This window comes from Acomys russatus, chromosome 14, assembly GCF_903995435.1.
Source record: "Acomys russatus chromosome 14, mAcoRus1.1, whole genome shotgun sequence".
Taxonomy (NCBI): Eukaryota; Metazoa; Chordata; class Mammalia; order Rodentia; family Muridae; genus Acomys; species Acomys russatus.
The window spans coordinates 39,769,741-39,794,044 of NC_067150.1; the positions used below are offsets into that span (position 1 = coordinate 39,769,741).

The following is a 24,304-nucleotide window of genomic DNA, read 5'->3' on the forward strand; positions in this document are numbered from 1 at the left end:
TCACGTGTAATCACGTCCTGGGAAGTGTCTATGGTGATGTGTCTTCTGCCCATCCCCCACCCCAGGGCATAAATACATAAACAATCTACATAGCATTCTGTCCTGAGGGGAACAAAAAGAAAGCTTAAATTCCTATACTATCACCCATGCAAGTCTGCCTGAACATTTCTAGAGGGGGACTCTTTCTTTCTATCCCATAAAGTTTCTGAGTTGCAAGCCACAGAGACTCAGGCTAAAACTAAAGCTGTTGGAAAACGTGGGCTATCACATTGAACTGAGCAAAAGCTTCAGTTACACCCACACAAAGGACAGAGCCCAAGTATCACAAACCACGGGCAGTCGAAAGCCTAATGTCATGTCGCTTCAGACGCTTTCAATCCATTTAAGATCCAAACCCCAAGAATACCTCATTGTTCTTACTCTGTCTTCTTGTTTACAGCTTGACCATACAAACACCGTATCCAGGGACAGGCACTACCCTCCTGGAGGCCAAATTGGATTTCCACACATTTCCAATAATCGGGAGAGCAGGAATTTGACTCCAGATTCACTCATTGATCTTTGAAACCACTAGTCTGTGGGAAGGCATGTTTTAGTACACGCCATCCTTTCCATGGGACGCACTGATTCCTGGAGTCCACTTAGAAAACTCTCACCAATCACTTTGCTTTCAGATCTCTGCTTGTATGTTTCTTACTCCATGGCTTCCAATCACAACAGCGCTCCTTCCCTCTCTTTTGTGTGCTAAAGCGCCACATCTGTCTTCTTACATGAACAGAAAATTCCTTGAGAGCTTGACTGCCTTTGATATGCAGGGCCCAGCATAGGAACTGGCATGAAGAGGATTTACCTGCAGGAAGGGAAAACGGAGAATCAGAATTGGCATCAGAGCACAGAAGTCAGGTGTTTTGAAAAGAGGGGAGATTGTAGGTGCTGAAATGAGCCACACACAGCAACAACGCCCTGCCTCAGACCCATCAAATGAAACACCTGTAAATAGCATGCTTTGGCCAATGGCTGCAACCGCTTCAAACAGCTACCTAAACTTCAAGCCTGTGTATTCAAGGGGGCTAGGCTATCCTGCGACCCTCAGCAAGAGCGGTCAGCATCAGAAGACAGAGAGTGGATTGTGGCATTCATTTCCAGTCATCTGAAGAGATCCAGGAATGCGGAACACAAAGAGGGATGCATGAACTCTGTGTATACCCTGCACCAAAAATAAGAGTCCCATCATATGAGGCTGTTGAGTTAAATTGGTTATTTTATGCCCATAGCATCCAGGAAATGTGTGTGACAGTTACTATCAGAGCTAACAAGGCTAGGTTTTCTCAGATAAAATAACAAGGGATAACATTTATGAGATGCTCCCTATGTGCTAGGCACTGTGTAAGGCACTTTTCATAACCAATCTCAGTTAACTCTTATGCAGCATAGTATGGCCTGTATTGTGGTGAATGGAGATTGCACCCCCTCCAGGATTACTTCTTATCCTGCAGTGGCTGATCAAAAACTACACTTCCCAGAATGCCTTGCAGCTTATAGTCCTCGTGTGATTTTGATTCATCCATTTGGAAGTAAGAACCGGAACTCCTCACTGAGCTAAGTAGAGTGATAAGGAGTTTTAAGAGTGCTATTCGTTTTTCTAATGCATACTCAGATGCACTAACAGTTTGACTCTGGAGTCAGCGGTGGTAATGACAGATTCCAAATCGCTTCATCCCCCATGTTCTTGGATTATTCCTATGGTGATGTGATCCTTCGCTCAGAAGTTTGGACAGTGGCCTCCTGTTTCCCCAGCTTTCTGACTGGCAGATGTAAGTGTCCTCTTAGTTTGTTGGTACAGTGATGGTGTTTGTAACTTTTTAATATTGGCTGAGGCTTAGTGTCTGCTCCCTATGTCTTTCAACAGTTTTTTAAGTACCTGGTTGGTCCCCTGTATTAAATTGTTGCCTGCTTACGGAACCTTAAGAGCAGTTTGTGTTATCTCCAGTGAAACCCTGATGTAGCCATTTTATAGGTGAGAAAACTAAGGCAGAGATAATTACATGTATCATCTAAGCTCATAGAACTAGAGGGTATAGAAATGAGATTCAATCTCTGGGGCTTTGCCGGATCTGATGCCTACTTGACTCTACACCTTCCAAACTTCTCATCCGTAACTTTTCACCGACCCTTTCTTTGTCTTACGAAACATGTGAAATGTAAGAGACCTGGAAGCTATAAACAAAGCTGAGAACTCTTTATTCTAGCTCTCCCAACTTGTAGCAGGCGGTATGACAGTCGCAAGTACATTTAAATCGCAGTATATTTTGCTGCTGCTTTGCATTGGAAAGAGGCATGTAGCATTTAAAAAGTGCCCAGTGTAAATCAGAAGCAGGTTGTGAAAGAGTGGGTGGCTAAAGGGACTCATTTCAAAAACTGATGGACATATAATTCAGTGGAAATATTGATAAGAACAAATGGAGGAAGCTGGGAAGAAAGGAAGGAAAGAGTGAGTAAGTAGGCTGACATCCTTCCCTTTCATGGAACTCTTTGATCAGTCTCCTGGCTACTCCACCAGTCCCCAGATCAGCGGCTGTAAGTGACTTCGTCACATCCCTTCCCATTTGGGATTCTGCCCTAAAGAAAAAGGTAAACCACGTGTAGGAAACTTGAAAGGCGTGAGCTGGCCCACTGGAAATTCCTTTCTAGTACTGAGCAGAGAAGACTTGGCGGCTGGGTCACATGACACACCCGATCACTGCTGACAGAGGAAGAAAGCTCTAGAGAAGGGAACGATATTCCCGATAGAGGTGTGATCTGCGGCTGGCAGAAGAAAGGCTCCAGGGATGTGAGCATCTGATGAAGCTACAGGAATGGGGCCATGAAAATGCCCCAGGAAGGAATTTCAAGTGTAAGTCTCAAAATTGAGAGTGACTTGAAAGAATTACCCTCAAAGTTAGGGATAAAACCAGGGCTAGGCAGTCAATAATAATGAATAATTATAGACAGACCCAAAGTTTCCTGGGGGGTGAAGTTTTATTTTCTTTAAAGATTTACACTTTCAGGCTACAGATAGCTCTCTTTGATGTGTATTTATTTAAAGAGCCACTCTCCACAAACTAAATCTACTCGGTGCCCACGTGCACAGGCTCCGCGCTTATCTCTGAGGTAACACAAAGGTTGGTATTCTTATTTTTGTCAAGGGCCCATGGGAAAATAAAGAATCATATGGCCATGGGTTTGTGGACCTATACATAAAACTGGTAGTGACTCCACAAATTCTACAGAAAACCAACAAAAAAAAATAGCAAGAAATAATTTAAAATTTTTTATTACATTTTATTTATTTGCTGGCGTGGGTGTGTCTGGGAAGGGTGAACACATGCCTCAACATGCAACTTGAGAGAGTTGATTCTCTTCTTCCATCATGTGGGCCCCAGGGATTGAAACCCAGGTCGTCAGGATTGGCAGGATGACCTTTACCCACTGAGCCATCCTGCCAATTGTCTAATGGGAAATCTTGAGGTAAACATGGTGTATTAGTCAGGGTTCTCCAGGGAACAGAACCGATAGAATGTGTCTCTTTATAAATACAAGAAGGAGATTAATTAGAATGGCTTACAATCCATGGTGTAGCTAGTCCACCAATGGCTGTCTACCAAGAGAAATTCAAGAGTCCAGTACTTGTTCAACCCACAAGGCTGTGTGTCTCAGATGGTCTTCGGTATACACTGGAATCTCAAAGAAGTAGGCTCTTAAGCCAGTGAAGGAAGGCTGTTGCCAGTGAGAGCAAAAGGAAGCAGGCAAAGAGAGAGCAAGCTTCCTCCTTTCATGTCCTTCAGGCTGCCAGCAGAAGGTGTGGCCCAGATTAAAGCTGGATCTTCCATTTCAGAAGACCTGGATCAAAGGTGGGTCTTCCCACATCAAAGATTTAATTAAGGAACAATCCCTCACAGGTGTTCCCAGTCGATTGGGTTTTAGTTCATTTCAGATGTACACAGGTTGACAGGTGAGAGGAGCCATCACAGGTGGACTCTGTTGATGCTCTGGGGAGGCACGTGTCACAGATGGGTGGCTTCATTTGTTTTAAGACGCAGAGATCTGTGGTCCCCTGCTATCAGTTTATCAGGTGACATTTTCAGACACCTGCCATAGATCAGCAAAGAGTTTCTCCGTCATCAGTCACTCAACTCAATTAAAAATGTAGAGACCTGATGAACACCCACTACCCAGCCATATAATTCACACTCACTTTCTATTGCATGCCAGGTTCTAAGAGCCACCAAGAGTGCTGATTATCTGACTCGGAAGAAACCAAACATACAACTGATTCTTCCCCTACCCCCTCCAAAGGTAGAATCACTTCTTCTTTGCCCCAGTGTGGTTTAGACTCTGCGCTGGCTGGGCGACAGGTGTCACTCACTTCCCGGTGGAAGCTCTAAGAGCCGATTCTTGCTTTACCACAGTCTCACTTCCCTTTTCTGTTGTGACTGGCAGTGTTACAGTAACAGCTCCTTTGTCAGCCTGGCTCCTGGAGCCAAGCGATATAGAATTGATTCCCTGAGACTTTTAGCCAGAGAGAGAGAGAGAGAGAGAGAGAGAGAGAGAGAGAGAGGAAGAAATAGCCCTGTGCTTCTGTCAAGAGCAATGTCTGAGGCTACTTTCTTACCATAGCATAACTTAGCCTAATCTGACGTATACGAGGCAGCTCTATAAAAGTAACATTTATTGAGTGCTTACCATATCCTGAGCATTGTGCTGAGGGCTTTATATGCATTATCTCATTGAAGTCTTGTAAAAGCACCACAAGATGTATATAGATGGTATTACTTCTGTTTTACAGATGTTGAACCAAGTCCCAGAGCTAAGTTCAAACGATGCTGTTATTTAAAGCTAGAATGGAATTTTCTAATCTAGTTTGCCTGGATACACAGAACCAATGGGCTTAACTACTGTCTTAGTCTATTATGTGTTTCTGAAACCAAATACCTGGCATTGGGCCATGCCTAAAATTTGAGTGGCTGGAAAAATCTAAACAACGTGGTGCTGTGAGACCAAATCCACTCTGGAGAGCAACAGCAATCCTGTCAACAGGGTGGTCATGTCTCTGTCACCTCATAGCCTACTGAGCCACACAGCCTAGTGTCACCTGAGGGGCTAAGTCCCAATTGAGAGATTGCTCAGATCATATTGGCTCTATGGGTATGCCTGTGTGAGGTTTTCTTGATTATTAACTGATGTAGGAGGGCCTGGACCACGGTGGGCAGCACCATTCCTGCACTCTCTAGGAAATCCAGCAAAGCGTTTACCGGAAGCATGCCAGCAAGCAGCCTTCCTCCATGGTGTCTGCTTCAGTCCTTTTCCTGACTTCTCTCATTGATGGACTGTGACCTGGAAGTATAAGCCAATTAATTCTCTCCCCTACTCAGCTGTCTTTGCCAGAGTGTTTTATCATAGCAACAGGAAGGAAATTAAACTGCCTCCCTCTAGGCCCTGCCTCTTAAAGGTCCCACTACCTCAATGTTGTCATGCTGAGTACCCAGCCTCTCCACATATGAGTCTTTGTGTGGAAAAATCCAAACCATAAAAACTATTGTGCAATATAATTTTTTAAAATATTTATTTATTTATTTATTTACTTATTTATTTATTTATTGTGTATACTGCACTCTGCCGACATGTGTGCCTGCCCACCAGAAGAGGGCACCAGATCTCATTACAGATGGTTATGAGCCACCATGTGGTTGCTGGGAATTGAACTCGGGATCTTTGGAAGAGCAGCCAGTGCTCTTAACCTCAGAGCCATCTCTCCAGCCCCTGTGCCATATAATTTTAAGTTAAAAAAAATTTTTTTAAATAGGCTGTAAGTGCTCAGAGCATTTTAAAAGTGGACTGTTTAGTGCCCATTAGAGGTTCTTGAGATGAGATTTATGGAAAAAGTGAAAATTGTATCACGGGCAAGTGGTGGAGAGGAAAAAATGGAAGATGTAATGTTCTCTGACCTGTTTAAAATGGGGAGGGAGACAGAAGAGACCTCGTCTGTCTGGGTGAAATAAGGCAATACAATGGCTACGCCAAACCTGGAAATTGGTTTTGTCTACCCTGAAGAGCATCACGATCAGAAAGGGGTGATAAGGCGTTTACCCAAATTACTATCATAATTCAGGCAAACTGGAGTCCTCTGTAAATGTGGTAAGATGTACCAGAGCAAGATAAAGCAGAAATCTCTTCACCAGGCCAGGATCAGAAACAAAGAGCCAGTTGCAGGAGGGGAGGCACGATGACCCAGACGCTGGACCCCTGAGCACACACCAGTCTCCAGCCTGCTCCAGAACATGCTGCTTGAGAAATAACACAGCTTAGTTCAGGATGGCAGGAGAAATGTCTCCTGTTTCCAGTGCCAATAATCAGAAGGGCAGCTGGGGCACCAAACCATCTTTGCGCACTTTAATCCCTATGATACTAGTCCCACCGTGGAGCAGCACTTGAACTTCTTAGCATCCTCAGTGGAGTCAACTCATGGGACAGAGTGTCAGGATTTCCCTCATCAGCCTCAGAGATTCTGACCCAGGTGGGCTGAAGTGACACCTGTCACGCAAGTGCACCACCATGCCTGGCCCTGATAGGTATTTTAAGTCATCTGCTATTTCCATCAGGGTTGGGGGTCACTTCTGACCTCCCCCCCAATTCTATTAATGAACTCAAGGACACAGTCAGCCACTCCCAGCAAGGCCTAGTCTAAGAGACTTCCTTTTCTTCCTAGACTCCAGAGGGAAGTGTAGTGGTTACACTCTCCTACCTTCTTGCCACAAACAAAATTTCACTTGGTTACATGCCCATAGGCCAGTGTTTATTGTCTAGCACCCATGCACTTTCAATAGTGATCATCTTTGAACCTTATTTAGAAACTCAATCCACAATAACACCAAAGAAAACGTGCCTCTGGGGGTTAAGGAAAGCTGGTAACAAAGACAACAGAATTATTGAGACTGATGTAACACATTTCCTAAAAGTTATTCATATTTCTTTAAGCATTTCATGATGAAAAGAAAAGGTAATTCCAAGATGGGCAAAAGAAACTTGGAGTGAGGGAGTCCGTGGATGTCTGAAATAATACCCTCGTGTGTTTGTTCATTTATATCTTGGTTGGAGAAATCCAAGTTTTCACTAGATTTTCAAAGAAGCTGTAACTCAAAATGTTTTAAGATCCTTAAGTGCTGCTGCTGTTGGGCTTTAATGGCACTGTGAGTGACCCAAGGAGAGGGGACACATCTGGAAAGCAAGATGTCTCCTTGTGGCACTGTGATTTTTCAGTGCGGTATGCAATACCCATAGGGCAATAGTAGAAAATAGTGCCAAGGAAAGGACAAGCTCATACACAGCATTGAATGCCATTACTTGTGATAAGAAGCCACTGGAGATTTGGAGGCAGAAAAAAGTGACGTGAGGAGTCTACACTTCCGGAAGATAAAACTATCAGGGATGCAGGAAGGACTGGAGAGGAGACTAAACAGTAGAAGCAGCTGGCAGCAGGCCGCTGTTGGCCCTAACAAGAAGGTTGAATAAGTAGAAAGCTGTAAGTAGAAACAGGGCATGCAACATGCTTGGCCCTCCACATCCTCTGTTCCACACACCTACCATGGACCTGAGTAAAACTGTATCAGTATTGAACAAGAGCTGGACTTACATTATTCTTGTGGTTAATCCCTAGGTAATCTAGCGTAACAACTGTTTACATAACATTTATATTGCCTTGGGTAGGAGGGATGACTGTAGTTGGCAAGTGGGCGGAGTCAGGGTGACAAACTGAGGTTGATTAACATGGAGAAAGGATTTGTCATTTTCAGGAAGATTTAAGTTAGATGTAATAGCAACTAGCATCTATTGAACCAAGACTGTGCCCCAGGCAGTAACAGTGTGACTTTACCACATTCCTCTTAACACCTGCTCAAAAGCTCTGCAAAGCAGGTAATTTTATTTTCCTTTACAGTAGATGAAGAGATAGAGACACAAAAATGCATGTCGAGGATCACACAGCTAAGTCAGAGAGGAGTGGAGCCTGGAACTAGAGCCTATAAAAGCGTGAAAAGCCATTTTCTTAACCATCTTTTTCTTTTTTTTTTTTTTTTTTTTTTTTTTTTTTTTTTTTTTTTTTTTTATAGAAGTCAGCATGAATTCAGATTTAGGCTTATTTCAGTATGCCTTTTGAATGTCCATGGGGCAATGTCTACAATGCATTTGGGAAAGCAGAAATAAGAGTTTGGACCAGTGATCAGACAGGGAGTCAATGGACCATGGGTGGAGGTAAAGAGGGCAGAAGACCAAATACAGGACCCAGAGACCACTATATCTGGGGAGAGAGAGAAGGAAAGCCAAAGGCTGAGAAAGTTGAATCCCAAACACAGAAGACTGCGCAAAAGGGGCACTGTCATGCCGGCTGGAGAGGGAGCTAATAGTGGGTGAGGAGAGGGGCATGGTAGTGAGGAGAGGGGCATGGTAGTGAGAAGAGGTCACAGAGGAAGGAGGAGGACTCTTGAAGCTGTCGGCTAAGAACAGTTTGGTAGGGAGTAATTTGAGTAAATTATCTGGAACAAGAGTCAGGAGGAAGATGTTCAGGGGTGACTGGGAAAGGATGACAGTGATGACATGTACAGTGGCAGGAAGCAACAGCCTGGCAGATAGTTCAAGGATGTAGCAGGGTTCAAAAAAGAGATTTTTGTTTGCTTTTCTGCAGGTGGAAAGAGGATTTCTATGATTACTCCAGGCATGTAACCAACCCCATCCTCTCACCCCCTAAACACACACAGAGAGGGAGGTCGGGAAGGAGTGGAGGAAGGGGGGGGGGTTGGGGGGCGGTTATAACCCATTCTTCTGAAAATGCGTGCTTGTTCTTGGGCCCTGTACCCGGTAGTAGCTTTAGCTAGAGAAGTCACGGAGGACTGATTGCTGCTTCTCCTTCGCCGACAGGGGGCTTGCTGGGGTCCTGAATGCCTCCGAAATCTGGATGATAAGAGTTGCCCCTTGGGTTTGTCTCTGGATAGCTTTATTACAAGATTGTAATACAAGTCTTATTAAGTCCAGATGAACAGAGAAGCTAAATATCCCTCGCTGGGGCCAATTAAATGGGGCTGGACAGATCTTCTATAACCTTTGCTGTCGTCAGACTCTATTATCAAACAGGTTAAGTGACTTGTCCGAAATCATAAAGCGGGTACTGAGTCGGACCGTAAACCGAACTCTCTGGGACCAATGTTTCTTTGGCTAGACCTCAAAGAGTAGATTTCATACAGAAAATCACTGGAAAGTTTCTTCCTACAGACAAAGACCTTCCATGGTCTTTTCAAATAACTTACTTTATGTTTCCTCCAGATTGGAGAATACATTGTCTCGGTGACCGCATCCAGGTACAGGTGCTGTGGTGGCTCTTCTTTAATGTCAGCTGGATGGAGAAGCGCCTAGGTGATCGGTAAAATGCACCACTGGGTGTGCTTTATGGGTGCATTCGGAAAAACTGAGCAAGGCAGGAGACTCCTCTTGAGTACCGCCATAGATTGGAAGCCAGGATGGAATCAAAGCAGGGAAAGGAGGACGCCTGGGGGGCATGCGCTGTAGTGGGATCTAGTTTGGAGCATGCGCTGTAGTGGGTGGGATCTGCTTAGTTCCACCACACCCTCCCCGATGCTATGGGCTGGCACCTTTGAATGTGTCAGAATTCTCCCTTCCTTTTTTACATTTTTTTTTCTTTTAAAAACTCTTCACGTTCTTCATGCTGTGTGCATGTGTATATGACCACCTGAGGACAGCTTGTGAGAACTGGTTCCTTCCTTACATCTTGTGGATTCCCAGTAGTGACGGTAGCCAGCAGGCTGGGGTCAAACATCTTTACCCACTGAGCCATCTCTCAAGCCTTGCTTTGTATTGCTTAGGTGTGTATGCACGGTGCTAGCAAAGCCTGATTAGCTCAGATGCACAAATGCGTCCTGATGGTTTTAATCATATCGTATTTTCCCCTTGCAGCACGTATTCATTTCTTAACTGTTTCTGCAATGTATTACCACAAACGCGATGGCTTAACACAGCGTAAGTTTACTATTCCCTTGAGGTTCTTGCGGGTGGAACTCTGAAGTGACCCGCACTGAGCTCCCACCAAAGAGTCTGGCGGGTCTGGTTCTTACACACGCTCAAAGGGAGAATTTGTTTCCCGTTTGCATTGGCAGGCTTCCTAGCTACACCTCTCTTCTGTCCTCAAAGCCAGCGGCTGTGACTTTTCAAAACTTTGTCCCTGCTTCTGTCTTCTATGTCACCCTGGCTTCTCTTGCTTCGAGGGTACCTGAGGTTCCTGAGTGGCAACCCCAAGTACTCCTGGCTCATCTCATCGCTAGATCTTTCACTTAATCACACTGGCAGTGTCTGTACTGGATATGAGGGGTTTCTTCTCCTCAGCAACACTTCCATCAAATTCTTGAATGAAGATGCCCCTTCCCCCAAGATGTCTGCATCCTCCATTCTGTGGAGGGTCCATTAATCAGCTTATCACAAGAAGAAGGGACCAACAGAAACCACTGTAGCTGTTTGTCAATTAATCAGTTAGCAAGCATTTGTGTCGAGCCCTAATATGAGAAGGGAGGAAATCCGTGTCCACATAAGGCATGCTGTCTTTGCTTAAGAATCTCCTGCTCGGAAACAATTAGACTCTAAATTCTGCGGTACTAGCTGTTAAGTGCCACGGGCTACAGAAGACACTCTCTGGAGTTGTACAGGTTGGAGCAGTCTATGAAATTTTCATGGGGAAAGTCCAAAGGCTTAAAATAGGCATGTGAAAGGTAGAAGGAGTGGGAAGGGAAGCAGCAGTGGAAACGGGCTGGGTTACAGAAGCCAGAGTGCGGGCACAGGAACGGAACAAAGCTAAGAAACAGATTGCCTGGGAGCAGGGGTCACAAGCCAAATCCAGTCTTCCGTCTCTTTTTATAAATAAAAGTTTTTATTAGAGCAGCCATGCTTACTTGAAATATGACTTCTTTTATGCTTTAATGACAGAGATGGACAATTCTAACAGAAATCAAATAGCCTGGAAAGCCTAAATATTTTACTGCTGGCCCATTATGGGAAAAAAAACCTGACAACCCCTGCCCTACATAAAGAATAGTCACCAGAGCCCTTTGCAAAAAAAGACACAAGAAAAGACTTAAAGCCAATTATACCGATGAGGGGTTGGGCCTATCTAAGCCTCCTTTAGTTTGGGTTAACATGGTTTTCTGTTCCCTGTACTTCCATTGGGCCCTAGAGTGTCCGGCCCTTCAAAATGTGTAATAGGTGCCTCATTTGAGGATTACTGATGTTGACTAAACAGCTCTCATTTCTAAGGAATAAAAAGCCAAATATGAGAGGTGGTGGTCTGGGAACACAGACTTAGGACTCCTCAAATACATGATCCTATGAGGTAGCACCGGACTTTTTATGGAGACAGAACAAAGAGCCATATATATCAAGACCCTTTGCAAATACATTAGTGGGTAGTAGGTAGGCTATATGGAGAAAGAGCTTAGCCATAGACCTTGGCCACTGTCTGATAACACACTTAGATCTTTGATTGGTGGGAAATTGGGATTTTGTTATGTTTAACCCCTTCCAGAAGTCTTTATCTGTTTGCCAGGATGATTCTGACTATGCAGATGGGGACAGGGATGACAACTTAGAGAACTGAAGATCGCCCAAGGTCAATTATAATTTACCTCAGGAACTGCAGCATTTCAACCCTCCACGTCACTTACAGAAATTGCTTCTTTCTAGGATGACTCATTCACACTTGCTCACACTCATTCACATCCGCCAGTGGAGGTGTGCTCAGGAGAGCAGCACAGGCAGAGGCGTGGGTGCTTAGTGCCTCGGGCTTCTGGGCAAATCCTTGCCGGTTCCCAAAATCTGTCTCCTCACAGAATATACAAAGGGCCATTGTAGCTCTTATCTGCTAGCCAGGACTTTTGGGGGGATATTTAGAATGACAAATGTTTTGGATGTGATCACTGTCACTGGCCTCATGCACTCTCTTAACGGGTTCAAAGGCTCTGGTTTGTGCAGATGTCAGCTTGTTCCTCTTGGAAGGCTCAGATTCAGTTTCCCAGCCAGCTCACTCCACCCCATGCTTCTGAATGAAGCTTCAGTACCAGCCATACTTTTCCTACAAGTCTCTTCCACATCAAAAGGGGAGCAGACGAGAGGAAAAGACATGGATCGGCTACTGGAAGCACCTTCCTTCCTAGCAGCTGAGTTTGCTTTGTAGATAAATGGAGGAAACACACTGGTCTCTGCCGTCCCGGGAACTCTGAGCCGAGTAGAAAGCTCAGCTTAGACATACAGTGTTAAATAAAAGGAGATGGCAGACGCTGAGGAAGGGTCGGGGGAGATGGGAAGTGTGAGAGGAAGAGGTGGGTGTGGGGTGCATGAACTCTGGAGAATGCCTGGGAAAACATGACATTGGGTTTGGTCTTGAGCAATCAGTCTCCCACTTTGGGGAGTGGACATGGAATATACAGGAGGTGTCAAGGGAGAGAACGGTAGAAGCCTGGCATTGTACTTAGGAGTGACAACCCAGAAAACAAATAACTAAAGGATTAGCAAGTCAGGACACTGAGTTACACATCTACAATAGGCAAAATATCAGAGAGGCCATCATATTTGCTACAGTCTCCCTATGCCTGTGAGACCAAATTTATCAGCATTCAAAAATACACCTGAGATAGGAAACATGGCATGAGATTTTATACCGAAATCGCTCAATGTAATACTAAGATCACCCAGATCATGATACCCCCCAAAAAATGACCGCCAGGACTCAATACCGAAGCAACATACACAGGGACCTATATTACAAAGCTCGAGCCTCAGATCACAGTCCTTCCTGACACAGCAGGATAGGAGAGTGACCCTGAGTTTCAAGCACAGTGGGTTCATAAAGGGAAGGGGGAGGGGTTGGGTCACAGGAATGTCAACCTTTAGGCAGGTTGTGGGGAGACTGAGTCTGGTGGGGAAGTTTTTTTTTTTTTTTTTTTTTTTTTTTTTTTTTATCTCAGAGGAACATTGGGAGTTAGTTAATAGTATCTAATCACTCAGGTGGAGTTTCTGGAGACTGCAGGCAGGTCTGGTTCATGACAGGGCGTGGTCTTTCCCAGAATGCAGGAAGAAGTGAAGTCACAGACCATGGCATTAATTGTAGAATATACATTACATATAGAATATGGCATTCATTTTGCCCTTACAAGATGATGTGTGATCATTGCCAGATGTGTATCACAGACAGTAACCGCTGTGCCCAGGTCCTTCCCAGCAGGGATGGCTCTCTGATGGAATGTTATTATTTTTTTAAGTCAGTTGTTTTGACAGGACATAACTGGAGTTTGCAGATCATCACTTCTGCTTGCTCCCATTGAACAGTGAAAGAGATGTGTGCGCTGTGGTCCCACTGTTCGTAGCCCTGGGATCTTTTTTCCCACGATTTTCCCCACCATTCTTTCTTGTTCCAGCCACAGCTTCTCAGAACAGCCTCTGCTGGTGCCTTGGGCTCAGTGTGGGGGTTTTACATGGACTAGCAGCAAAGTCATGCAAACGATAAAAACAAGCAGAAAGATAAGCGCACGGGCTTATCCTCTGTCATCCTAGACGAAGCAATATGTACCCTATGTAGAGCTGGCTTGGCAGTGCTCCGGCTTGTACAAACACGTGCTTGCGGACTCACTGACTCATTCATCTGTGGCTGTGGTTCTGTCATCTCAAGATTTTGCTAAATGAACATGTCTCCTCAACCCAATGATGAGGCTCGAGAACTTAACGCTTTTCCTCAGTGGAATCTATCTTCCCTATGTGAGCTTGAGAAGCACTGTGTTTGCTTTAGGCTTTCTATGGAGAAGTCTAGACGTGGCCTGTTGATACAAGCTACCTGCAATGGTGCATTCATACTAACATGCAGAGTGTGCAAGCCATGGAGGTGTGAACATTCTCTGCAGAAAAGTCACATGGGGAGAACAGGGTGAGGCATATTGCTGATGCACACCTGAGCCTGTGTCCTCACACAGCCCTCATCACTTCTCAGGAGTTTCCTCAGCTCTGCGTTATCTTATTTGGAGTCTCGGGGCTACTAGTCTTTTTTACTTTACTAGATTTTGTTTTTTTTTTTTTCCAAAGATGAGCGCAATGAGGTTTTCTTAGTTCACATCACATGTAGATCTTCAATACAAGGGGATTTGGTGGCGTTGTCATCAAGAAATGACCCAAGAGAAAGCAGTGAAATGGAGGTCAGGAAAGGTCAACTGCATCTACCTGCATCTCTTGAAAGGCTTATTTGGGGGCCACTCTCTCCTGAAATGCATTTGCTGAGCTGTGAGGAGCCCAAACCACATAGAAAGGCCGGGTGTGGATGCTCGAACTGACAGTGCCAGCGGAGGATGGCCACCGCACACGTCATAGTGCTACTTGTTGACCCCAGCCAGCACACAGACCTTTCAGTCACTTCATTCCAACACCACAGTCTTTCAGTGAAGACCAAGGCGTGTTGCACCATATATGTGCCCAGGGGCCCTGCTCAAATGTGCACTCAAAACCTGTTAAAATAAAATGTTACTGTCTATACAATTAGGTACAGGGTAATTTGTCATGTATAAGCCCCCTTGGGCTTAGCATGCAGTAGGGAGCAGAAGGTGGAAGATACTAGAAGTGGTGGGTTTTTTTTTATGGTCCCTTACAAGCCCAGGATGCTAGGGGTTCTTTATTTTAGATTCAGTGAGACAATGGCAAGAGCTGTTTATGAGCCATTGGTGTCAATGGTGAGATCCACCACAGATCAAGCACTTGGCTGACTCAACTGGTCAGTTGAGTGGTGGCTGAGTAATGGTGGACGGCAATAAAGAAGACATATGTCATAGGAGGGTTGCCCAGTATAACTAAGCGTCCTGTTTGTGATGAGAAGGTGGCTTTCTTCTGGGGCCATTTGCCGTAAGAAAGTGGGAGGAGAAGGATGGAGAGAAGTGTGTGAATTAGCCCATCTGCTCTGCTGATATGCTTCCGACTCTGGTGTAAATAGCAGATGATGTAAAACGCCTATGGGGCTGGGCGTGGTGGTGTACTTAGGAGACAGAGGCAAGTGACATCTATGAGTTTGAGGCCAGCCTGGTCTACATAGCAGAACTTTGTATCAATCAATCAGTCAATCCATAAGTAAGTAAAATACCTATAAGGAGACCTCATTTTTTATACAAGTCAATAAGCAGTGGTACCCACCGAAAAGCTTGAGAGATAAAGGAAGCTGGAATGTTAGCATCTTCAGGTATCTTGTACTATGTGACATCTGCAGAAATGTATTATCTCTGGTTTCTGAAGGCTAGCAGTCTAAAATCAAGGTCTTGGCAGGGCCCTACCCTCCCAGGAAGTATACTTCAAAGAAAACTGCCTCCTTACCTTAAAATATTGGCTACTCACCAGTAAGCCTTGTGTCCCCAGACATGTGACCAGCTCCCTCAGATTTCTCCTTCCTCACTGCACATACCTTTCTCTCCTGTATATCATGTGATCTCCTCTCAAGGAACCAGTCACTGGAAGTAGGGACCACTCTAGTCCAGGAAGCCCTTGCCATAACCAATCCAATTTGCAGTGATCCTATCTCTGAGTGAGCTTTTCATTCTGAATTTCTAAACCAAACAAAACTATATTAAAAATGCATCTATTTATTTATTTATTTGTGAGTGTGTGAGTATGCACACACACACATGTGTGTGAGTGCACATACATACTATACACAATAAATAAATAGCACATTTGTGGAGGTCAGAGGACAACAAACACAGTTGGTTTTTTCCTTCACCATGTGGGTTCTGGGATTGGTACTTGGGTCATCAAGCTTGGCAGCAAGCACCTTTACCCTCTGAGTCATCTCAGTGGCCCCCTCATTCTGAATATTTCTTCATGGGCATGAATTTGAGGGAGACACTTTTCAATTGGCAACTCAAGTTTTTTTTAAATAGCACCCAAATTTTAAAAATTTTTAAAGGGAAAATTCATTTAGGATGGTGTGGGTTTTGTTTGTTTATCTTTTAAGATTTCATTTTATAGATTTGAATGTTTTTTTTTTTTTCCTGCATGTGTATCTGGTGCTCACAGAGGTCAGAAGAAAGTAACGGATCCAGATCCCATGAATCTAGAGTTATGGACATAAGCCCCCATGTGGTTGCTGGGCCCCCACACTCAAGTCCTTTGATAGAACATTGAGTACTTGTGACTTATGAGCCATCTCTCCATCCCCGTGTTAGTCTTGTTTTAACGTTTCTATTTTACTCAGTTTTCTCCTTAGCAATAAAAGCTAACATTTATTGGGTATTTCATTTGTGCCTTACTCTGCCCTAACTTCTTCTCATTTACTTAAGAACTCTCTTACATTAGCTTCCACCACTAACCACATTTTCGAGATGGGGACCTAGAGACTGTGAGACCGCGCGTGTCTGGCTTCCAGCCATCTCATTAGTAACTGCGATGAGGTCCCAAGTCAAGACCTGTTGACTGAAAGTCTGATAGAGACATGTGATTGCTGATTAATCCATATTTATATTGTTATCTTTCCAAAGTCGTGTTTATATTAACATCATAATTGGGTAGAATATATGCATTAATCAAGAGATTTCACACTCATTCTTGGGAAGGAATGTATTCGCTTCTACATTTGCAACCCATCGACCTCGTGGTTACTGTGTGGAGTGCAATCACATCACCTTAGAGGGGTGACTGGGCAGTAATGTGAGAGGGAGTCTCAGATTTGCAGAATGAGTTTATTTTCAGAACACCTTTGTCTCCATTCAACACATGCAAATGGCCCTTGTATTCAGCTGAAAGGAAAGTTGCAGGTGGCCAGAGGGCAACTCCTTGTATGTGATTACTATAACTGTCAGTAAATTTTGTTATTATTTAAAACTTTGGTTCTTAAATTAATTTTGCATCTCAGAGAATACATAGCAATATCCAAATGTTTGGAGTAAGGGGGGGTAGCACTTCCATCTAAAGAATAGATGCCTGGGACAGCATGCTGTGCATTGTACAGTGCTAAAGACAGTCTTATCCAATCACGAAAGATTAACTGGCCCAGATGTCAAGAATGCTGAGGTTAAAAGCCTTAACTTAGCAGTTTCTTAGCGGTCTCATTGCTGAACTCAGGTTCTCACTGTTGCTCTCCTAGCAAACCTCTGACACTTTAGTGAGATGTTTCAAGATCACCAACCTAGTGGCCACTTGGTTATGGTGATGGTCATTTGCGGTGATGGCTAATATGATTTGAGCACTTGCTATGTACTTAGAAGAGTACCTGGCATGCACTGCTCAGTGAGTGGCTCTTAGTGAAGTGCCGTTACTGTCCTCACTGTACAAGTGAGAAACCTGCCAGTGCTGCGCAGGCAGGAGGGCGCAGTCACGGTGCAATTCCTTCCTGTTGTTTCCAATCTCTTTCCTCAATGAGTAGGCCTGGCTGACTTCCAGACTGTCCATCTTGAGGAAGAACACTGTGAGTGGGAATAATAAGGCCCCCATTTAACAGATGGGGAACTAGAGACGTTTGTGGCAGAAGGAAGCTGGTACGCCGCTGCGGTCAGTCAGCAAAACCACTGTCATGGAGTATTCAGTCTGTGGTCTTTTCTAGTTCATAAGGCTGTACATGGATTTGTTTCCTTTTTTTTTTTTTTTTTTTTTTTTTTTTTTTTTTTCTGATAAACTCGTTATTTCAAATAAAGGCTACTGCTAAGCCAGATGAGTTAAAAGGATAAATCAAATACAAAGATGCCTTCAGGAATGGCACATTAGGGAACATACGTTTCCTTGTTGTGACTCAATGGTGGCAGCAAAGCTAAGAGACAACTGAGGTGGGAGACCCAGAGCTTAGAGAGAAATAAGATACGTCGTTTGTCTCAGCCCAAGCACCATGGTACATAGAAGAGTCTTAACTGCAAGCTGGAAGGGACTCCTCGCCCCTTAATGTGTTTGGATTCTTGTTTTTGTCCTGGGCCTATGTTTGTTGTTGTTGTTATTGTTAGGGTTTCTCAACCAGTCTTACTATGAACATGTAGTTCTGTGTTTGGGGGCTTTCTTAATGTATTGCAGGAGATTTAACAGTCTCCTTGGCCTACGCCCAATAAATGCTGGTAGCACCTTCCCAAATCCAGGACAATAAGCAACATCCCTAAGACAATCAGCCATGTCTTCCAACACTGTCAAATGTTCCTAGAAAATCAAAATTATCCCCAGTGGAGAAAAACTGCTCTCTGTTGTTGTTGTCATTTTGTTTTATTTTGTCTTGTTGTGTATCTCAGGATGGCTTGGGACTCCCCATGTACTTCAGGCAAGCCTCAACTCATAGAAATCCTGCCCCCTCCACTTCCCAAGTGCAGGATGTACAAGAGAGAGGCGCTACACCCAGATGTTGTTCTAGGCTGAGTCCCTGGGGTCAGAGCTTGAGTGTGCTCGCCTCATTGTTTATGGCAGAACTTGCATGGGAAGGACAGTGCATGAATGTCTAGATTGAGGCTCACCTATGTCTTTTTTGTTAAGAAAAATCAGCATTCTGTGGAGAATGCAGGGGAGACAAAATGGAGAAGGGGAGAGGAGGAGGAATGAGGAGGAGGAAGAGGAAGAGCAGTCTGTCTGTCCCTTTCTCAGTGATGCCCGCTGTAGTCATCCTGGGCTGGAACTCAGGAGCTCAGGAAGGAGCTCTGGGGGACTTTACCTCTATTTCAACCAGAAAACACAGTTTTTGTGTTTGTGCTGTTTAGGGGGAACCAGGGTTATCTTTGTGCACCTGAATGTGTGTGTGTGGGGGGGGGGGGGGCGCGCGCATGCGCGCATGGGTGTGAGTGTAATTACCCACCACTGATTAATCTTCAGACTGAGTCAAGCATTCATTGCAAATCCTTGAAACAAACAAGTCTATTTATATTTTAATTTTTTTCTTTTGGATTTCAGGTTGATTTGTGTTTCTTCTGCATATGTATGAAGTTGTTGATCCCATGGTAACCTTTTCCTTACGCCCCCCCCCCCCCCCCCCCCGTGGATCAGAAGGAAGAGAGAGAGAGAGAGAGAGAGAGAGAGAGAAATAACTGTCTCCATCCCTCCCCCTCCCCAGATGCCACAGCACTCCCTGTGGTTCTAGAGGACAGTGAGGACAATTCGAGAACAGAGGCAGCTTTTTTCAATTAAGGTGTAATTAATTAATTGGACCCCCTGCCCATGGCTGTCATCCTTCTTTAAGGTGACCTCAGCTCTTGCTGGAATCTGACTTTGGTCCTGGATTCCTTTGGCTTCCTTGTTATCACCACATTCAATCTTACTCTGTCTTTATTAGACCTGTATTTCTCCCAAAGGCCCTAATTTCTTCTTAAGTAGTTGAGACCTTTCTATAAAATTGATCAATGCATTTGAGTTATTGGAGAAATGCTGCCATTTTCTTTGCTTGAGTATGTGGTTCACAGATAGGAAAAAAGCAAATATGAGGTCAAGGGTAACTTGGTGCCAGGTTGGCAAAAGGGTTTGTAGCCCCGCCCACTACACTGTGACCCCCATGTGTGTCCATTGTCATGCATCAAAGTGGCCACATATTTAAGCAACTGGCTCCAGACACTATTTAGCTAATGCTTTGATCAATAGGAGATAATTTTTCAACAAATAATCTCATCAACTGATCTCCATGCAGGAATATGCTTCTGAATCCAACGTGTTGAATTTGGCCATGTGGCTGAATTGTCTTGGCCTCAAGGTAGAAGGAGAGTATTTTCTTGTTTCTTGCTGTGGCAAAGGGGCTATTCAGAGATGTGATGGGTGCAGATGCTAGGTGTGCCTGACTGTCCCCATGAGAGCACATGCTTTGGGAAATGGCCCATCTAAGAAGCATGAAGAGACACATCCTGCAGCCCTGCAACCTGCAACCTGCAACCCAATTCAAATGAGTCCATCCTAGATCAACAGGGTTCTGGCTGACCAGGAGGCTCATAAGCAAAAAGAAAAAACAAAACAAAACAAAAACAAAAAAAACAAACAAACAAACAAAAAAAAAAAACCTCTTGTGGTTTTATGAAAGTTCATTAGGCATATAGATTCCAAGCTTGGTGGCCCTGACACACCCAGCTTCACTCAAACCATTCAAGGCACGTAACCTGCTGTTGGCAGATCTGGGAAGCAGATCCACAGCACGCACATGTACTTTTCTTCATGAAAAGTCTTGCATGGTGCAGATGAGGAGCTCTGTTCTGGAATGGTACTTTCACTCAAGAATCTTTTTCTTTTATTCTTTGAAAATGTATCCGTTTCAATGGATCTTGATTGTATCTACCCTCAACTCCTCTCCACCCAACTCCTGCTCCCCACTGCATCTCCTTCTCAACATCTCCTTTTCTGTCTCTGTCTGCCTGCCTGTCTCTCTGTTTCTCTTTCCCCCGCCCCTCCCTCCCTCCCCTCCCCTCTCTGTCTCTCTCTGTCTCTGTCTCTCTGTCTCTCTCTGTCTCTCTGTCTCTCTCTCTCTCTCTCTCTCTCTCTGTGTGTGTGTGTGTGTGTGTGTGTGTGTGTGTGTGTAAAACCCAGCGAGTTCAGTTAATGTTGCTTCTGCGTACTCTATTAGCCATAGACAACCACCATTAGCTTCCTCAACTATGGTGTGAGGCCCTGTGACCCTCTTGTGAGTACTGAGTGGTGTGGGCTTGTGCAGGCAGCCATAGATATACAAACTTCCTGGAGGCAAGTTCTCTGCCATGTGCAGAAGAGCACGGTTTTCAGCAGCCTCCCCTGTCCTGTGGCTCTTACAGCCCTGCCCCCTCTTCTGAGGTGTCCCCGAGTCTTGTCTCTGCTCAAGGATTGCAGCATGCACTCACCTTAGGAGATAACAGCAGATGTTAGCAAGCTTTCTCCGAGACAGACCACCTGCTCCATTTCTGGGTTTGGAGTGCCAAGGCTACTCAAACAGAGAGTGGCCGTGAAGCAGTTACAGACGACATGAGTACACCAGCCAGCAAAACTTCCTTCGTGCAAACAGATGGTGGGCAGGGTTTAGCTGCTGGCTATAGTATGCCCACCCCTGGCTTGGCGACTGCAACACAAATCATAGCACAACGCCATACCTGCTTTGAAGCGGCATCCTTCAGTGGAGCCACGAGAAAGCTTTTTCTGTCTCCCTGCCTTTCTTCCCCACCTCCACCTCTCCGCTGAGTCGCTCTTCCTTATTTTCTTTCCTTTTACATATCATTTCCTTTATAAGAAACAGATCGTGTGTGTGTGTGTGTGTGTGTGTGTGTGTGTGTGTGTGTGTGTGACTGTCTGTCTGTCTACTACCATGTGTGTGGGTAACCAGAGAAGACAGGAGAGAGGGCATTGGCTCCCTTGGACCTGGATTAATAAGCAGTTGTAAGCTTCCCAATCTGGGTGCTGGGAGCTGAGCTAGGATCCTCTGGAAGAGCAGCAAGTGCTCTTCTTAATCATGGAGCCATCTCTCCAGCTGCTTTACCTCCTTAAAGAACAAACACACAAAACGACTATTTCTTTCTGGCTCTCTCTACAGTCTGACCAACAAATATCAACACTTACTGAACATCTACTTTGTGCCAGGTAGCAGGCATACGAAGGCTGGAAATATCTGCCTCCCCCCTGAACTCTACTGCCCCCCTTTCCCCCTTTGCAAGCTCCAGATGCCCAGAAGAGGGGAGGGGGGAGGCAGAACGATCCTGTGGACAAAGGGGGATTCTGAGCCTCCTGAGTCCCTGAGCAGGAGGCAGAAAGGTACTGGGGCTCCTGCACCAGTCTCCATTTCAGCACTCCTTTCATCTGGAGTAAGACTCTTTAATTTGTAAACATTAATAACCATTATTATTATTAAAAAGGAAAGAAAGTGAGTAGCCCTGTAACTAATTACTTTAAGTGTTCTCAACAAGGCACAGTTCAGCTCCTTTATAAAACCTCCTGCTGTGAAGACCAGATTGTCATTATGATCGGCTCCTTCCTTAGACCTATTAATTTTACCCAGAATAACAGCAGAGCAGATGCAAGAAGAAGGCTAGCCTGATTAACATAATTCTTTTCAAAGACCATTTCCTCCCTAAGGGCCACCGTAGTGAGTCTTCTATCTTGTCTCAGATCTAATTACATTCAGGAGGATTCAGACACTGATGGGCATCTCTGCAGATGTCACTTCTCAGATTTGAAGCACACTTCAGGATATGAAACCTTATCAGAAAATCAATTGAAATTAACAATTCTCCCTCTCTCGCCATCACTTCCTTCAGCTAGCTTTCTCTCTCTCTCTCTCTCTCTCTCTCTCTCTCTCTCTCTCTCTCTCTCTCTCTCTCTCTCTCTCTCTGTGTGTGTGTGTGTGTGTGTGTGTGTGTGTGTATTTCTCCCTCCCCCCAGCCCCCCCCAGCCAGATTAAAGTTGTTTCCAAATCCTAACCTTTCTCAGGAGGAGAGACTGCCTTTCCTGGAATTCAATATACCTGAAAACTCAAATCTGTGTCTAGCTTTTGAAGTACTTGACTGCTTCCCCCTGCCTCAGCATAATGAGGGCACACAAACGCGCACGTGTGTGTGTGTGTGTGTGTGTGTGTGTGTGTGTGTGTGTGTGTGTCCGTCCGTCCAGCAGCAGTTCCTGAAGAGCTCTATAAGATATAAAAATAAGCTAGAAACTGAAGAAACCAGAGTGGGCCTTCCTGCGGCACATTGAAAGGACACACACTGAAAGGCCCCTCTCAAGTATCTGGTCTCTGATTGAAACCAGAGCTGATTTGGATCCCTGTGTCTGATCTTTGATGGGCCAGAGCCGTGGGCTTACAATAGAGTCTCTTGCTGCTTTTAATGAAGTATTTGACATTTTTCCAGCTGCTTTCAGCCAAGCTGTGGGATCGTTGGATAGCTTGCTCCTGGGGGAGCCGCAAAGGGATGCAGGTGGGGGTTTTGGTACCCACTCCTAGGTCAGGATCTAGGGCTCCAGCTGTCCCAGCATCCCCGCTTCATCCTCAGCCTTGTTCGGGGCTCCACTGCCCTTCGCTAAGGAGGTCTCAAAATGTAGAAAATTTGGCTCGAACACCAATTACCTGAAAACCAAGCACCATGCCCCTTCTGCTATGTTCAGGCTTCCCTGTGGCATACAGGGAGCACGTCAGCTCCCAAATGGCCTGGCTACCAGGAAACGAAGCCATGGGCAGGAGGATTTGAGGACATGGCTGTAAGTGGAAAACACTCGCTAGTCATTCTATTTTACATATCCAGGGAGGACAGTGAAGGAGACAGAAAGCTGCAGCGTGCACACACATGTCTGCATTATGCACTGGCTTTTTTTTTTTTTTTTTTTTTTTTTTGTGGGTTGCAGATGCTGTTGGGGCCTTGCTGACACAGAACACAAGGTGGCCTCTGCTCCCCAAAGCGCCATTCTAACAGCTGTCCTTGGCTTGGCTGGGCCTGGTTCTGCATCTCTGTTCCTTGGGGTAGCCAGCTGGGTGTTCTCCCCAGATAGCCTGTGGTGTTGGCACGGGCCCTCGGAGAACCTGCCAAAGGAGGGAGCATTAGAGCAGAAGTGGTACCGGGCACCTCCCTGCAGGAACTCTAACAAGTCTCTGTCTCAGCACCGCTGAGGCTGCAGCTGGGAGGAGAAACTCCAGAACTGGAAGAAGAGATGGAGGGAGTTATGGACCTCGGGACATGTTTGTCATTTTCTGATCCGCGTTGTGCATCTTGCTTACTACCCCATTGAGAGACTGGGGGGTGGGCATTTGACTTTTAAGTACCCGTCTATGCTCTATGGCCTTCCCATGCTCTGGCTCTGAGAATGACACCAGTGTGTACATAATTAACAAGAGAGCAGCCTACTGGCTCCAGAGAGGCGGCTCTACCTCGGGCTGTACACGCAGGGATTTCTAAGAAGGTTTAGAGTTATGCAGCAGTTGAGACAATAAAACAAGAGGAAACCAACCTCTAGTCTCTCCCAGAATTTGCTGAGTGAAATATCATCATTACAGTCTGTTCTTGTGGGAGAGAGAGAGAGAGAGAGAGAGAGAGAGAGAGAGAGAGAGAGAGAGAGAGAGAGAGAGGAGGCTCATTATGGGGGAAGGCAGGCCCATGCTGTGTCTGAGGGTCCTGAGCTGGGGGGGAGGTCTCCAGACCATCTGTGCTGTCACAAAGCCTGGAGGCAAACAAATGCATTATGGTTGGTACTGCTGCAGCCTGACTGAGACACTAGGTTTCTCCCCTGTGTTCACTCTGCCTGCCATCCAACCTCTCTGAGTGCTGTGGCTTGCATGAGGGTACCCCCTCCCCTCCCCTCCCCCAAC

The 24,304-nt window shown here is 45.2% G+C and overlaps 1 long non-coding RNA gene across 1 annotated transcript in view; it reads left to right on the forward strand.

Moving 5' to 3' along the window:
* Nucleotides 1-1,572: 1,572 nt before the first annotated feature.
* LOC127198431 (uncharacterized) overlaps nt 1,573-24,304 on the forward strand; it is a 130,749-nt gene continuing 108,017 nt past the window's right edge. The window contains exon 1 of the long non-coding RNA XR_007831823.1: nt 1,573-1,814. This is a non-coding gene — a long non-coding RNA (uncharacterized LOC127198431). The remainder of the gene's footprint in view (nt 1,815-24,304) is intronic.